General features: G+C 42.0%; 2 protein-coding genes and 1 pseudogene across 5 annotated transcripts in view; 1 reads left to right on the plus strand and 2 right to left on the minus strand.

The window, feature by feature from the left end:
* MED12L (mediator complex subunit 12L) overlaps positions 1 to 16,412 on the minus strand; it is a 394,672-nt gene that overhangs the window by 168,836 nt on the left and 209,424 nt on the right. The gene's annotated exons all lie outside the window — the stretch shown is intronic.
* The window catches only part of P2RY14 (purinergic receptor P2Y14), a 105,012-nt gene that overhangs the window by 31,308 nt on the left and 57,292 nt on the right, over positions 1 to 16,412 (plus strand). For all 3 annotated transcript variants that reach the window (XM_059688125.1, XM_059688127.1, XM_059688126.1), the window contains exon 2: positions 15,895 to 16,088. The gene's annotated coding sequence lies outside the window, so the exon portion shown is untranslated. The remainder of the gene's footprint in view (positions 1 to 15,894; positions 16,089 to 16,412) is intronic.
* On the minus strand, positions 4,436 to 5,439 carry LOC132230529 (cytochrome c-like; annotated as a pseudogene).

Here is a 16,412-nt window from a genome sequence, read left to right on the forward strand (position 1 = left end):
TCTTATAATACTATCTCCATTAAAAATAAATTGTGCTACAAAAACCATCAAATTCATACTGCTTATGTTTCACATCAAGGTCCATACTCTGATCACAAAAGTTATTTATCCTGGTCAACCAAAAATAAATTATTTACATGAGTAAAACATTATCAATAGAAATATTAAATATTTGCTATGTTAGAAGCTAGTACAAAATACACTAGTACTGAAAATTTTTAAATCAATTGCTAATTTGGAAATAACCCGAAATCTAACATTTCTTACATGGAGCTTTTGAATAATATTCAGTATTGCAGGATCCTCTCAGAAAGTAATAAATAACATAGTTGTTCTTCCTATATGCCCTTGAGAAACATATTCAGTCAACTTCAAAAAAGAAAATGTTTCTGTTCTTTCTAAAACTCACATTCAATGAAACTGATATGTAGAAAATATTTTGGTGTATGTCTTACTCTCTGTATTCATTATCCTATTCACACCATTCTATTCTCATTTCCAAACAGTACACCAATAGTTTTCCTCAACCACAGCTTTAAGGGAATGCTAACTAGGAAAATTCATAAACTTAGATTAAACAGCTAAAGCTAAATTGTGTGTGTGCAGGTGCAAACATGTGTGCACAAGAGTCTACAGCCTAAACATAAAGAAATTTTATGATAGCCATGGGGAAATGTGATATACCAGGAAAAAATAAAGAAATGTGATATGTTAGGGGGAAAAAAATTAAGAAAACAAAGACAAAATAAACTTTGGGGTCCCTTAAATTTTATAAATATTTTTCCCAGAATAAATACAAGAAGATAGTTAATAAATACTTATTAGGCATTTACCATGTAAAAAAAAATGCACTGTGCTCAACATGATACTTAAAATAATCTTTGATATCCCTAAGTGAATTCTAAAAGTAAATATTTCTTAAGGTCAAACATTTTCACATTTCAACGGAATGCAAGCATCTCATAGATGCAGACTTATTTAACACTGGAGGCCCGGTGAACAAAAATTTGTGCACTCGGGGGGGGGGGGGTATCCCTTAGCCCGGCCTGTGCCCTCTCACAGTCTGGGACCCCTTGGGGGATGTCCACCTGCTGGCCTAGGCCCACTCCCTGGGGGATCGGGCCTTAGCTGGCAGTCAGACATCCCTCTGGCAGCCCAGGAGCCCTTGGGGGATGTCCACTTGCCAGCGGGTGCCGGGAGCTGGTCCATCCTTGCTGTTTCAAGGGACCTGGCATATATGGCATACTGTTCTTAATATGTTTGCTCACCTTCTTGGCACTATGTGTTTTAACCAAGGTCACCTCTCTGAGAAAGGTTGTTTCCCCAGGTAGGGATTTTCCCCTGAAGTTAGGGAGGGAATAAAACCCCTTAACTAAGTGCCAGGCAGGTAGTTAATCACTTTAACTACAAACAATCATGCTTAAGCTACATAATCTTTACTCCCTGGAATGGAGATAAGTAACGCCCTAACCTTTGGAATAGAGATTGATAGGATTGGAATCAACTGGTATAAATACAGATGTAACAAGACAACAGGACACAGAACCTACACACAGAACCTAGACACAGAACCTAGACACAGAACCTACACAGAACCTAGACACAGAAGAACTTCGCTGGAGAGAACATGGCAAAAGATCCTGGACAGAAACTGGAGACAGAACCTAGAGACAGAACCTAGAGAGAGAACATGGCAAAAGATCCTGGACGAAACTGGCCACAGAACCTAGAGACAGAACCTAGCGAGAGAACCTGGCTGAAGAACCTAGAGACAGAACCTGGCTACAGAACCTGGATAGAACATGGCAAGAGAACCTGACTAGAACCTGGTGACTGAACCTGGCTGGAGAACCTGGACAGAATCTGGCTGGAGAACCTAGCGAGGGAACCTGGCTGGAGAACCTGGAGAACCTAGCAAGAGAACATGGACACAAAACCTGGCTGGAGATCCTAACCAGAACTTAGCTGGAGATCCTGAACAGAACTTGGCTGGAGATCCTGGCTAGACTGCTGATCAACTGAACGCTGTCTCTGTGTCATTCCTTCTTCGCCGAATCCGTCCACACCTTTGGGGACCCCTGGATCTGCTGGGGTTGGACCCCAGCAAGCGGGTACTAGGCCTAAGCTGCAGTCGGACATCCTTAGTGCTGCTGAGGAGGCGGGAGAGGCTCCCACCATTTCTGTGCTGGCAGCCGTCAGCCTGGCTTGTGGCTGAGCAGAGCTCCCCGCTGTGAGAGTGCACTGAACACCAGGGGGCAGCTCCTGCATTGAGTGTCTGCCCACTGGTGGTCAGTGTGTGTCATAGTGACCAGTCATTCCCAGTCGTTCTGCTGTTAGGGTCAATTTGCATATTACCCTTTTATTATATGCCTGGTGCATGGGTGGGGGCTGGCTGGTTTGCCCTGAAGGCTGTCCCAGATCAGGGTGCGGGTCCCTGCTGGATTGCCTGGCCAGCCTGGGTGAGGGGCTGAGGGCTGTTTTCAGGTTGGCCACACCCCCTTCAGGGAGGGGGGTCCTGCTGGGGTGCCTGGTCAGCCTGGGTGAGTGGCTGCTGGCTGTTTGCAGGCTGGGGGTCCCCACTGGGGTGCCTGGCCAGTCTGGGTGAGGGGCTGATGGCTGTTTACAGGCTGGCCACAGCCCCTTCAGGGGGGGTCCCCTGGGGTGCCTGGCCAGCCTGGGTGAGGGGCTGATGGCTGTTTGCAGGCTGGCCACAGCCCCCAGCCACCCAAGCTCCAAGTGGAGGCTGGCTGGAAGCAGGTATCTGGGATTTATTTATCTTCTGTAATTGAAACTTTGTTGCCTTTAGTGGAGGCCACAACCGGCCAGGGCAGGTGGAAAGCTTGGCTTCCGCCATCACCGGGGCAACCAAGCCTCCTGCTTGCATCAGCTCCGTGGCTGCTGGATGCCATCTTGGTTGGTTTATTTGCATATAGTCGCTCTGATTGGCTGATGGGTGTGGCTTGGGGGAGTAGTGAAGGTACGGTAAATTTGCATGTTTCTCTTTTATTAGATTAGATAACTCCCTAGTTCACTACCACCATCTAGTGGTAAAATTCATGAAAGAGCAGAACAAAAAGACTCCAAGCCCTTCCCCTTATCTTTCTTCAGCCATCTTTAGTGCTAATGTGTACACACACACACACACACACACGCAAACAGCCCTGGAGCTGCTTAGAAAAACATAAGATGCAAATGTTTGAAAAGAATAATTAAGACCTACAGAAAGTTATCTTACAAATATAAAGAAAAACACAACAAAAGCTAAAAAAGCTTCCATACACATGAATTTAATGGGAGAAAATGCTACAAATATTGACTGCTCTTTCCTAATTTATACACATGAAAATATAAATTAAATATAATTTATCTATGGATTGAAAAGTATACAAAACCATTTATTAGTGTTGAAGAGGAGGAAATAAGACTGTATTGAAAGTTTTATTTATCAAGCAACTCATGGGATTCAAATGCCAACTTTTGTTTTGGATATTTTTAAGGTGTATATAAACCACAATAATGAGGTAAGAAATCATTTAAATGATAAAAATTGTGTATTGTGGCTTTTAGACCACATATCCTTTTTTGTCATTTGGAAACCGCGGATATGGAAATTCCTTCATAGGCAAACACTCTTTAATAAAAGTAAAGTGGCCAATTCCTCTTCGAATAATGCCAGAGAATATCCACTGGTGGCAGTCTGGGCAGCCTCCACAGACTCAACTCTCAGAAATGAGCCACGTGTCTGATTAAATCAGCATAGCTTAGGAATAGGGTTTAGGTCACCAGATTTTTCAGAGCCTCCAAGTCTAAGTCTGGATTTAAATATTAGAAACAAAACTTCCCAGCTCTGACACATTCACATATACAAATACACAGACCAGCCCTAGCTGGTTTGGCTCAGTGGATAGAGCGTCAGCCAGTGGACTGAAGGGTCCCAGGTTTGGATCTGGTCAAGGGCACATGCCTTGGTTGCGGGCTCAATCCCCAGTAGGGGGGCATGCCGGAGGCAACCAATCAATGATTGTCTCTCATAATTGATGTTTCTATATCTTTCTCCCTCTCCCTTCCTCTCTGAAATCAATAAAAATATATTTTAAAAAACAAAACAAAACAAAACATGCAGACCAGCACAGAGAATGTACAACCAGGGCTGGCGGATTCAGTACAAGTGTAACTCAGCCCTTAACCTAGTAACTATTTTAAATAGTCTTAAAAATCACTTCCTGTGCTTAATATTATTACTACTAGCCTACACCAAATATCTTCAATAATATTGAAGCCATCTATCAATTACCAATTAATATCTATATTTATTTTTCAAAAAACCTGAGCTATATCATGTGTCTTCAAATTTTAGTTATTTTATGCAGCTAGAGAAATACCACACAATGAAAGAATAGATAAATGTATAAGGAGATGGATATCAGGAAGAACATTTATTTATTTTTTTAGAAGTGTTAAATACTCTTTATTTGATATTATACAGAAACCACACTAAAATGACTTTTTTTCAGTAAAAGGCAACAGTTTAGATACAGGGAATTTTATTAAATTGGCATAGTTGGGACCAAAGAGATAAAATGGTCACTGCCAGCTTATCTGCAGCCCTTCCTTTTAACAGGCTAATGAACACAACTTGAAACACAAGCTAGTCTTGCAGGTCTAAAAGACAGTGAAGGGGTTTCCTCAGAATTTAAACATATTAACACAACCAGTCATATAAATCTACATGTAAGCCAATCTCCTACAGGTTTTGAGATGGCCCTCGCCACCTCTGTGAAAAGTTGAACATTAGGAATCAAGTCCCACCATATTGTTAGAAGGGAGGACAGTGACAGCGCTTGCTGAACCAAAATTATCATCAAAGCTCAGAAAGCTAACCCTGTTCATTTAACCACAAGCCAATCTTATTTAAATCAGGACTGCCCGAAAGAAATGCTTCTATTAGCCATTCATGATCTGAATTCTGGTGTATGAGATTGATTTAAATATGATACACATAAAAAAAGTCATGAGACATTTGTAATAAATAAGGTAGTGGCCAACTATTACTCATTAGTAGCTTTTTTGAAATAAGCTATCAAGTCTGCCCTTTCTGCACTCTTCTTAATGCCAGCGAAGATCATTTTTGTTCCAGGGATGTACTTCTTGGGATTCTCCAAATACTCCATCAGTGTAGCCTCACCCCAGGTGATACCTTTGTTCTTGTTGGCATCCATGTAAGAAAATCCAGGGGCCTGACCTGTCTCACTCAGAGAGACCATGGATATTTGGCCCCGTCTTGTGCTTGTCTCCCTTTTCCACAGTATGGCACTGGACACACTTCTGAACAAAAATCTTCTTGCCCTTCTCAACATCACCCATTTTTAAATCGCTCATTAGTAGAGCACGATACGGAGATCCCCACTCGCAAGCCCAACGTCCCGCTCTCTCAGGCAGAACATTTATGTACTATTTAAGCTTGGAGTCATCTGGGTCAGTGCTTCACAACACCATCAAGCCCAAAGCATCTTTTCTGAGCTGCATCAACATACTTTTAGTATGCTGATATAAAGCCACAGATAAAATCTACCTACACATACAGGCACAAGCGTGCACATACACACGCACTCAGACCTCAGCTTGCACAGTAGTATGTACCATAAAAATAACTGCAAAGCAGAAACTGTGCAAAGCAATCTTAATAATCAATTGTTCCATAACTTTAAAATTTTTGTCAAAATGTTAAAAATTTTCTTACTGCTGGTTATAAATGAAAAATAGCAAATTTATAGCATTGGAAACATTGAGAAGTGTTTTAATCCTTTGTAAAAAAGAAAACTTAAGAGCAGTGTGAACAGTGCTTGTCTTGCTGGTATTTAACTCTGGATTCAGAGTGGGCATCTTTTCCTTTGTCTTGTAGAACTGTCGCACTCCTCTCTAACTCTGAAACAGCTTCCAACATTTTATCCTTTATCTCAGAAAATTCCTTTAATATGAAGTTCTTGCCAGCATCACTTTCTCTACACTCCCGGTGAGCTATTTCTTCTATAGATCTCTTTACCAGTGGTTTGAATTCTAGTTCCGGGGTTACCACTTTTCAGAAAGACAGGCGTGCAGGGACCAATCACCAACCAGCAGTGAAGGAAGTGACGTGACTGGTCACTGACTATGAGGCACATGTGTCATTTACACGGTGAACTATGAACTAGAGAGCTAGCAGTGAAGTTTGTACTTGATGGAATTAATCAGATAATGCACTGTGGTAATTGACATCTGAGCCATGTTGCTGGGAGACTGGTATTATTTAACCAAATCATGGTAACTTAAATACATATATATCTGAACTATAAAATCAAGGCCTGCCTGCCTAGATATATATGCATCTGAGTATAAAGATAATCATAACATAAGAAGAAATAGAAAGGGAGAAATGGATAATAAAGTAATATGTAATTTGATATCAGATCCATAAGAAAATAGTACTTGCTGATTAACGGCACTCAGATGCTTACATTCTATTATTTAATTATGTGAATGCCACTTATGTCATTACCATTGGCAATATGGCTCTCAAAAAATGAGAAACAGTTCTTGAGAAACATTGGTCAATGTATATTTGACCAGGCAAAAAAATATATTTTGCACAGAAAAATAGAATTAAATGATGGGCTTAGATATTTATAATCAGGTTTTTCACCCATGGGAACATTTAATGGGCTACTTCTCTGAGAAGCACAGGACAAGTCTTCCCTGTGCAAGACTGCCTCAGACTTTCCCAAACATCTGGCATCCACCATATAGTGGGAGGAAACAATACTCCAGGTATGACAACTGCCTCTGGGGTTAGCACACTGAGAACTCGGATGCTGGTTCCTGAGCCATCCGTAGACAGAGAAAAGGACACACCCAAGGTTTCAAGCACTACAGAAACCCAAGCCTCTACATACAATAAGCCCTAAATAAATTTGCAGAGGGATACAATATTAATAAAAAATTAATAAATAAAGCAAAAAATTTTATTCCCACATCTCCATAATCACAAAAGATTATTAAAAGAGTAAGTGATTTCTATAAAGGCTATATCCAAGCTTTATTAGATACCTGCTTTGAAGTTTAATATGTTCTTTGCAAATGCCATTTGAAAGACTGCCATACGTGCCCCACACATACCCCTAAAATTATGAGGTAAAAACAGGCAAGGCAATAATGATGATCAAATCTTATGTAGTGCCTACCAGTCACTATCCTAAACATTTTAGCCCCCACAACAATCCTACGAAGTAGGTATCCTATTATTATTCCCATTTTACAGATGAGAAATCTGAAGAACACTAGCCAAGGAAGTGAAGTGATGGTGGCAGGTTAGGAAGCCCAGGGGTCCATGCTGTTGTTCCTGAATTGCATCACTCTCTTCCCCGCCCTATCCAAGGAGGCTCCTTACCCTGGAACTTAGTTAACAGCATCACCACCACCCAGGCACCTGAACTGAAAACCCAAGTCATTCTATGCACTCTCTTTTCCTCAACCGCATTAACCAAACCCTGTCAATTTACCCTCAGAAATGGCGGACAAGCCAGGCCTCTGCCCTGCCTGGCCCTGCATCAGGCTGAGCTCAGATCCAGGGCTGGGCTGTGAGGTCTCATGGATGTGCAAGGATTTGAGAGTAGGGCAGAACGGACCCCCTCTTGGTGTGTGCCAGGCTGAGAGAAGAAAATACACCAACTGCCATGATTTCAAACTGACAAAACTACTGCCTGAGGCCTTGACTTTTCTGCTCTTTCCCAGGCCCTCGCACACTCTTTTCTAGTACACTGAACACGGACTGGTTGTTCTCTAATGTTTACTGGCACTCCCCACGCACCAAACACCGTGATCAGCACCCGACCTGGATCCGGACAAACCCCTGGGGAAACACCAGCCTCACGACAGAGGTGAAGAGTCCACATCCCTTTCCCAAGGCCACGCAGTTCAGAAAGACTGTTGCTGGGATCTGGACTCGGGCCATGTGGCTCCAGAGTTCAGATTTTTTTTCTTTCTAGTCTTGATTTTATTATTTCCATCTTTTAAATCTGTACTGTTGAAAGTATTATATATGTCTCCCTTTAAGCCCATTGACCCCTTTTAGCCTGCCCCTGCCCCACCAGAGCTCAGATTTTAACCACAGCTACATATTGAAAGGCAATGCATCCCTGAAGGTATCACTGATACTACCAAAAGACTTGCTAATTATTTATGTTACCAAATGCTATTAACACAAATAAGCCACAACAATACTACAGCTAAGGCTGGGCTTGAGGTAGAGAAGTCCTTAACCCAGTGGTTCTCAACCTTGGCTGCACATTAGAATCACCTGGGAATCTTTTTAAAACCCTGGTTTCTGGGCCTCATCCTCCGGAAATTCTGTTTCTTTGTTATGGGGTGGGGCTACAACATTAGTAACAAAGAAACAGAATTTCCGGAGGATGAGGCCCAGAAATCAGGATTTTAAAAAGATTCCCAGATGATTCTAATGTGCAGCCAAGGTTGAGAACCAATGCCTTAACCAAAGGCTCAATAACTTCTTCATAAACATGGAAGATAATACAGTTAGGAGGACATTAAGTTAGGCCAATCAATCAAGCATATTTCATCGTTTCATTCCATAATTCATGATCAAAACCTGGATACATGTGAGAGAGAAAGTGCCCCTAAGCTGGCTCCACCAGTAAACTGGGACAGTGTGGGCAAACCAGGACGTAGGACCCCATGCTCCAGCACACAGTGAAAGCTCCTGTCTACATTCGGATTTAACAGGCAGCTTAAGACAAGAAGAAAGAACTCCAGGAATTGAGCCATTTCACCAGTGAGAAGCCTCACTGGGAAGATTCTGCCATCCAGCTTCCTGACACAACTGTGCGCCCTGGATGCTGGATCAGCAGCTATTCAACTCACATCTCTAATGGATGCTTCCTAGGGCATGTAGGTTAGTGCTTGTTGCTAACAGTTTTGTTTAATGCCACAACCCACCCAAATTGGATATTTTTGTCTGCTTTTGCTTCCTGGAGTAAGACTTAATCTAAATTCTAATTTAAAGTCTTTCTTTCCTCCAAAACAAAACCATCATGATTCATTCTTAACATTATTAACTACTAAGTACCAAATTTCTGATTGGTATGATTTCAGATTTTACAGATGGTGGCTGTATTCACCCTTCCAAGGCACAGGACTCCATGGAGACAACTAAACAAACAGGCTGGTGGGGAGGCAGAGCCACATGGGGTACTGGTGTGGGCCGCCTACCACGGGGGGTTAGTTAAATGTCACCTCTAGGAAGTCAGAGATGCTCCTGAAAAGCTGATGAAGCCCCACCCTATGTGAGAATATGAGTTCCAACTTAGCCTTCCTGTCATGATTAAGTCACACGTAACCACATGGCCTCATTCAGCACAGCTGTTCCCCGAATGGCCCCTTCAAGGACTAAAAACAGGAACGGGCCTTGTTGGTCCTTTGTTCTGATTATGCCAATTGGTCATCTTAAAACAACATAAAAATAACCCTGAACTCATGTTATTAACAAAAGATACATGAACAGCCACTATTCTAGACCCCAGGTATAAAAATTATGACTTAAAAATTAACCATAAAAAAATACACAAGTTCTCTACAGTATTAATTGCTTAAAATCACAAAGAACTTATTAGGCTGCCAGGAAAATTCAGTTGCCAAGCATAATCAGACAACCCTCACATATTCCGGAAGTACACCCAAGTGTGCTTAGCTAATATCAGTTCGCTGGACAAAGACTGATTCTACATACTTTCAGGTGTGGCTTGCTCTTCGGGTTTTAAAAAAAAGAACAACTGCATGAGGTCACCCCAGCACTTCCTCTGACTCTCTGTGAAGCTCCCTGAAGTCTCTACTCCATAAAACCGTCCTCCCACAGAGCCCTTCAGCATGAACAAGCAGCATCTGTTTAGCAGAACAACTCTGAGAAAGTTTATCTAATGAGAATGAAGTAACTCTCTACAGTTTTAAGTCTCATTCCAACTCAAGTTTCAGTGATTTCTCAAGGCTCATTTTTCTAACTTGTTCTAAAGATTTACTAAAAAGCTGGGCAGTTAAAGCACTAAATAAGAAAACTGTCTTATAAAGCAGTGTGTTGTCCTCTAAGTTACCTGTCCTAAATTGTATCATTATGCAAGTCAGGGGTTCAGAAACGTATAAAAGGAGCTCAGAAGAGGGCAGATACCATCAATTAGACAATTTAGTGCTCCTGGGATAGCACTACTATATTTAAAAATGTTCAGTCCTTATTCTCAGAGTAATTCCATCATTTCACATATCTGTAACTACAGGAGCACACAGTTGGGGGATACTATCTGCCTCTCCCATATACTGGTAACATACTCACTAAACAAACATTTCTGAGTGCCTGCTGCGGTAGTGGGCACTGGGAACACCTCAGTAAGCCATCAAGCACAGCCACTGCCCATTCTAGATGGGCACAATGTAAACACAGTCCATGTGGGAAGAATACGAATACCACCCAAGGAATCAGGGACACTTCCATAGAAGCGACTGTTGGATGAAGCGAGTCTTGAGAATAGATAGAAGCAGAATGAAGATAACGAGAAATGATGTATTTCACCTTTCCTGCTTCCTCAGCATCTTTCCAAAAATCCACACAGAGAAGAGGAAGTACGTGCACTGAAGTTTTTTGAAGTTTCTGCGTTTATAACAAAGTTCTCAGTTTCGAATCTTTGCCAATAACATCAACTGAAATTCATTCCTTTTGATTCTTAAGGTTAAACCAAATTTTATAGTAGCAACACAGAAATCTGCTTGGACACTTCAACTAATTGGGTTAGGTATTCAACACATGACTCAACGTTAGTGCCTATGCCAAAGTGAGGTTCTGTGAGCTGTGTACAAAATACTGAAATACTGCGCAGATCAATTCATTTTATAAACTGTTACTCTGTCAATCCACCAGAAGGTGGAGCTAATGCACCAGACACTTGTATCCCCATTCTAATTCTCAGGGAAAGACAAGGCCACATTGCCTATGAATTCCTGTGCCTGTCACTCATCTCAAGAACTCAAAAAGCAAACAAAAAGGCATCTTTTTTCAACATAGTGACTAATTATGTCTTAATGACATAATTCCTGCCACCACCTCCACTACCAAATCAGTCCACAAAGGCACATCTGCATTCCATGTGTTCCTGCCAGAATACACCTTATAAAGCACACTTGCAATTATTTTACTACAAGCTAAAACCACACACTGAATTAGGAGCTCTCCCTCGTGGTACCTGGGATCTCCACATTCAACCGACCACCTATCTCTGCTGACTTTCCTCCCATCATGCCTTTGTTCACCCCATTCTTTTATTCCCAGATTGACTTTCAACCCATTCTAGAAATAAAAGAGCCACACAGTGAGAACCACTTCGGATACCAGCACTTTCACAGATCCTGTTAGAGGGCAACTGGCCAACTCACTTCCTTTAAGTATCTCGGTACTTTCCTAAAATGTTTATATTGGGCCTCATATTAAAATCCTCTGTGTTTTTTTTTATTCCAATATGTTTCCCAATGTCCAGTGGTCCTGCCTGCAGCTATGCGCGCGCGCGCGCGCACACACACACACACACACACACACACACACACACACATATAACTTGCCGGCAAAACCTTTTTTAAACGTTCTTTTTTTTCATGGCATGACTCAGTAAATAGATCCTAGGGTTAAAATAAACTCTTTGAAATACAATATACAGATGATGTATTATAAAATTGTATACCTGAAACCTATATAATTGTCACCCCAATAAATTCAATAAGAAAAAGAAAATGTTCAAACCTATCAAAATGCCCATCCATAGGGGCTGATTAAATAACCACAAAGTCATGAAAAACTAACTAACAAGGTACAGGACTAACATGGATAAGTCTGAGACAGCACGTGGGGGCAAAGCAAAGTGCGCTTGTGTGTCTTACTGTCCAATAAAACAAAGGAGGAATCTGTAACAAGGCAATGACAATACGGTTGGTTTGGTACTGACTTAAAAATGATTGGGGGTAAGGAACAAAACGAACCATTCACAGAACACCAGTAAGGAAAAGAGCCGCTATAAGGGCAGCTGATGACAGGCTGGACGGAAACAGATTGGAAACAACAGCAGACATATTTGGGGATTACGTGTGCTAAACTCACTCTATTTGTAGTCCAAATACACAAGGGATGTTTATATATAACCAGCTTTATTCCTGACAAGGAGGCGTCTGGCCTGCAAGCAGTTCTGGAGAAAGGAAATGCGTGTCTGTGAGCACGTGTGGTGGGCTGGGTGGCAGTCACATCAGGGGTAGTAGACAGTTTTCAGGAAGATGAATCGTGTTGCCACCGTGCTTTAGTCCAAGGGTTCCACAAAACAATACAGGATGCAGTTGAGGAAGCATAGAACTACTTAGCATAAATCAAAACATCACAGAAAAAAAGAAAACACTGATTATTTCAGCTCTTTCCTTTTTGTTACTTTAGAATTACTGTCATTACTTTATTATTTATTGTTCAATAAAGCTGAGTTGTGTTGTTAAAGGAAGCATCTAATTTTAAAAATACATGAATATACCAATAAACAGTGTAAAATATTTTTACAAACATTAATAAGATACTTATTTCCAATTCAAATAGAGAGAAAATGTGTACAAGCTAATTTCGTATTTTAGCATATCCACAAAATGCCCAGCATAAACCCTGAGGAAGTATGAAAGGGTGGCAGGCAGATTTTAAATCCCGCACTGAAATATGTGAGTCACTCACAAATAAGTCTACCCATGTCCCACAGAGTGGGATAGCAGGGACCAGTTCTCAAAATCCAGGTGACTGAGTGAGGTACATAAAAAAAGGAAGATTCCGCCCCTGAGACTTTTCTGCTAAGAGGGATTAACAGCAGACATTGTGAAAACCGATTTATATCATTCACTGGCATCAAGTGGGGACAAAAACCATAAAAGAAGATAGTCAGAAATGTAAATCTAAATGCCTCAGAGGAAATCAGGCATCATTGTTTTTGTTGCATATTCTTCCTTTGATATTCTTCCTTCCTCCTCGGGTCTCATCTAATCTGTAGCTGCTCTAGCCTTACTCTCTCTAGGTCTCTCTATGAACCTCTGTTCTCATTCGTACTACCCTGCTAATACTCTAATCATCAAAGTTTCTGTCTTACAGCACAGGGTCCATGGCTATCTGAAGCTATGGCAGTAGCAGTGAGCTGAATAAAACAAGTTGGGTAGTAGGGCATTTATGTAGAAGATAAAAGTTCCTCCACATGTTTGTTATAAGATCAAAGGTTCCAAAACAGGAAGGCAGGGTGTTCACACCTGGCCACATTTCTGAATTATCTAGACACTTTTGAAAACATAGATTCCTGAGCCAAAAACACAAGGACTGGTTCAGTTCATTTGAAGTAGAGTGTTTGTGCATTTTTAAAGGTTCCCAGGTGATGCTGATGGCCAGTCAGGCACATAAACAATGACCTAAAAGAGTCAGAGAACTGCTCCAGAGTCCTCAGGGGAGCACAAGGCAAGGGGACCATCCAGAGACCCCGGGGCAAGATGCAGGGCTCGGTCAGGTTTTGTTTTGGCCTACAAACCTTTGGGAGTTCATGAATTTGAAAATTCTCTGATTTAGAGACCAACATGCAAAATCAAAGCACTGCCCCAGGAACTGTTCAGCCAAGGTCTGAATCCCAGCTCCAGGGGCTGGGGGGCCTAACCTCACATCTCTGCACCTCAGTTTCCTCAACTAGTAATAAAAATGTGGGGGAGGAGATAGTAGTGAAACCAACCCAGCTCATGCAGTTGTTGTGCCAACTTGATGAGTTAAAGCATATAAAGTATTTACAACGGCCAAACCCATGCAGCATGCAGGTTCTGATTACACTCGGATGTGGATAGGCCACAGAGGAGGGAACACTGGATGCTGAGAAGCTCTCGCTGAGTGGCAGCCGATCCCCGAGTGGGCCATGTGCTCTCTATTTCTCCACAATTCCTCATCCCCTGAAGGCCTTCCCCAGGGCCGACTTCACCTGTCTGGACCGCCTGCCATCAGGTGACCACCTATTTAGGACTATCCTTTTGGCCGGGATTTTGCAACTCCTATTTCAGTGATGGCGAACCTATGACACGCGTCTCAGAGGTGACACGTAAACTCATTTTTTTGGTTAATTTTTCTTTGTTAAATGGCATTTAAATATATAAAATACATATCAAAAATATAAATCTTTGTTTTACTGTGGTTGCAAATATAAAAAAATTTCTATATGTGACATGGCACCAGAGTTAAGTTAGGGTTTTTCAAAATGCTGACACGCCGAGCTCAAAAGGTTCACCATCACTGTCCTACTCCTAAGTGGAAAACAACAGCTCCGGTGAAGAAATGGTAACTCCCTCCTCATACTCAGTAGCAGGCAGGGAGTGCCCCATGGAGAAGGCAAGAAGCCCCAGCGAGCGTGGGGATGACTACTGGGTGTTTCTGAGACCATCAGAATAAATAGCGTCTCCTACTATAAATCACGAAGCCTTGAGAGCTGCAACTGGCACTGCCAAATCCTCCATTTAATCAGCAATGTTTACATCTGAAGGACTCTGCAGTGTGTCCTGGCAATAATCAGGCCCTGATGCTTGTTCTTCCATCTGTCTGTCTACCTGACAGATCTCACTGCAGCTGAAACCAGCAAGCCTCAGAATGCACACTAGTGTTCCCAACCCCTTTAGTCAAAGCAGCAGTGTGGACCATATGGGCCCTCCAGCAAAGCCAAGTGGGGAACCTCCCTAAATCAGCTATGGGTCCCTCAGGGCCTCTGCTGAGTCTGTTCAATGGATCGACAGTGACTATTAGGTTTGTATGTGAAACATAACATAAGAAAATGCACTTCCTAAGGGAAGAGACTGGGTTGGATTTAGTCGCACCTACACCTCCAGGGTCTGGAACACCGCCTACCACAGAAGGTACACACAAGGATCTAGAACACCAGCAGCAATCTCATAAGCAGAGAATAAATACTACTGATTATTATAACTGTAATTGTGTATATTATGTTTTTAAATTGAATGGGAACTATACAAGTTCACTATTAGCCCAGAATTTGGTAAAGGAACAATCTGAGGGAACACACCTGAAGTACAGGAACTTCATGAAGAGCTTCTCAGAGCAGTTTGCTTTCTTTCTTATCTGGTTCTTATCTGGCTCTGAGTCACACACACTGATTTGGCCTTTTAAGCCAAAATTCAATTATTCCATGGAAAAGACAGGGCACGCTCTGCAGGGCGTCACAGTTCTATCACAGGACTTGAAAGGAACTAATAATGTGAAGGTGTCCTGCTTCTCACTTCAAAACAATAACATCAGCAGCACAAATTTAGCAAAATTAACACATGATGAGTCTATCTGAAGTCCTACTCATGATCTTTTTGTCAGAAATGCTCAAATTAATGTGGAAGAAAAACAACAGCAGCACCTTTTATCTAACAGATGTGGTCACTGGTGTCAAAATGTTTCTTTACCCAAACACTAATTTCACATTTCCAGGTAACCCCGAAAACCACCCATTTGTGGACATGCTAGGTTGTATGACTGTTGATGGTTTCCTCTAGGAGGGTGTTTCTGAGAGAACCACACCTCACCTCCCTCAGTTCTTACTATTAGTGCTCCATCTCCTACTGCATGAATTTGGCAATGCAAAGTTTAAAAAGAAAACATATTTAAATGGTTGCCTGGTAGTTTATTTGCCAGATGATTCGAAGAGGTGAAAAAAGTAGTAGAAAATGTCAGGAAGGAATTGGATCACTGAGGGAAGAAACTAGCACAGAGGCTGCCTGACACCACAGGGACCCTAACATCTCTTTCCTTTTTGTTTCCATGTCCAGCCGAGAGTAAGCTATAATTGGCCAAGTCAGCGGTGACACTCAACCTATTATCTCGTGGTTTCTGACAAGTTCCTGGTTTTCATCTGCTCTTGAAGACAAACAAGAACTCTGTGTGTAACAGCCTTAATTGGGAGCCCACAGTGAGACCTTCTGAAATGAGAGCTGTCCACTTGCAGAGGAAGCTCTAGAGGCAGGTAAGGAAACAGCGTCTCTATGGAGAACCTGAGTGTGTGCATGGGCAAGAGTAACTCCATGGAAACCTGAGTGTGTGTGCATGGGAAACAGCTCTTCCGGAGAGACCCTGAGTGTGTGTGCATGTTGCATGAGGACGGAATAGGAGATGTCAGAATTGGGCAGCAACAATGCCAAGTAACACTGGACTGTCCCCATTTTCTCGCTTTTTGTTTGAGAACTGTAATGGGTGTTTATTGTAATACATTTGCTCATGTTGATTCTGGGATCCAAATCGGAAATTTTATCAGGGATGATTATTATTTCCGGAACAATATATCTGTGAT

This window comes from Myotis daubentonii, chromosome 3 (genome assembly GCF_963259705.1).
Source record: "Myotis daubentonii chromosome 3, mMyoDau2.1, whole genome shotgun sequence".
NCBI classification, from domain to species: Eukaryota; Metazoa; Chordata; class Mammalia; order Chiroptera; family Vespertilionidae; genus Myotis; species Myotis daubentonii.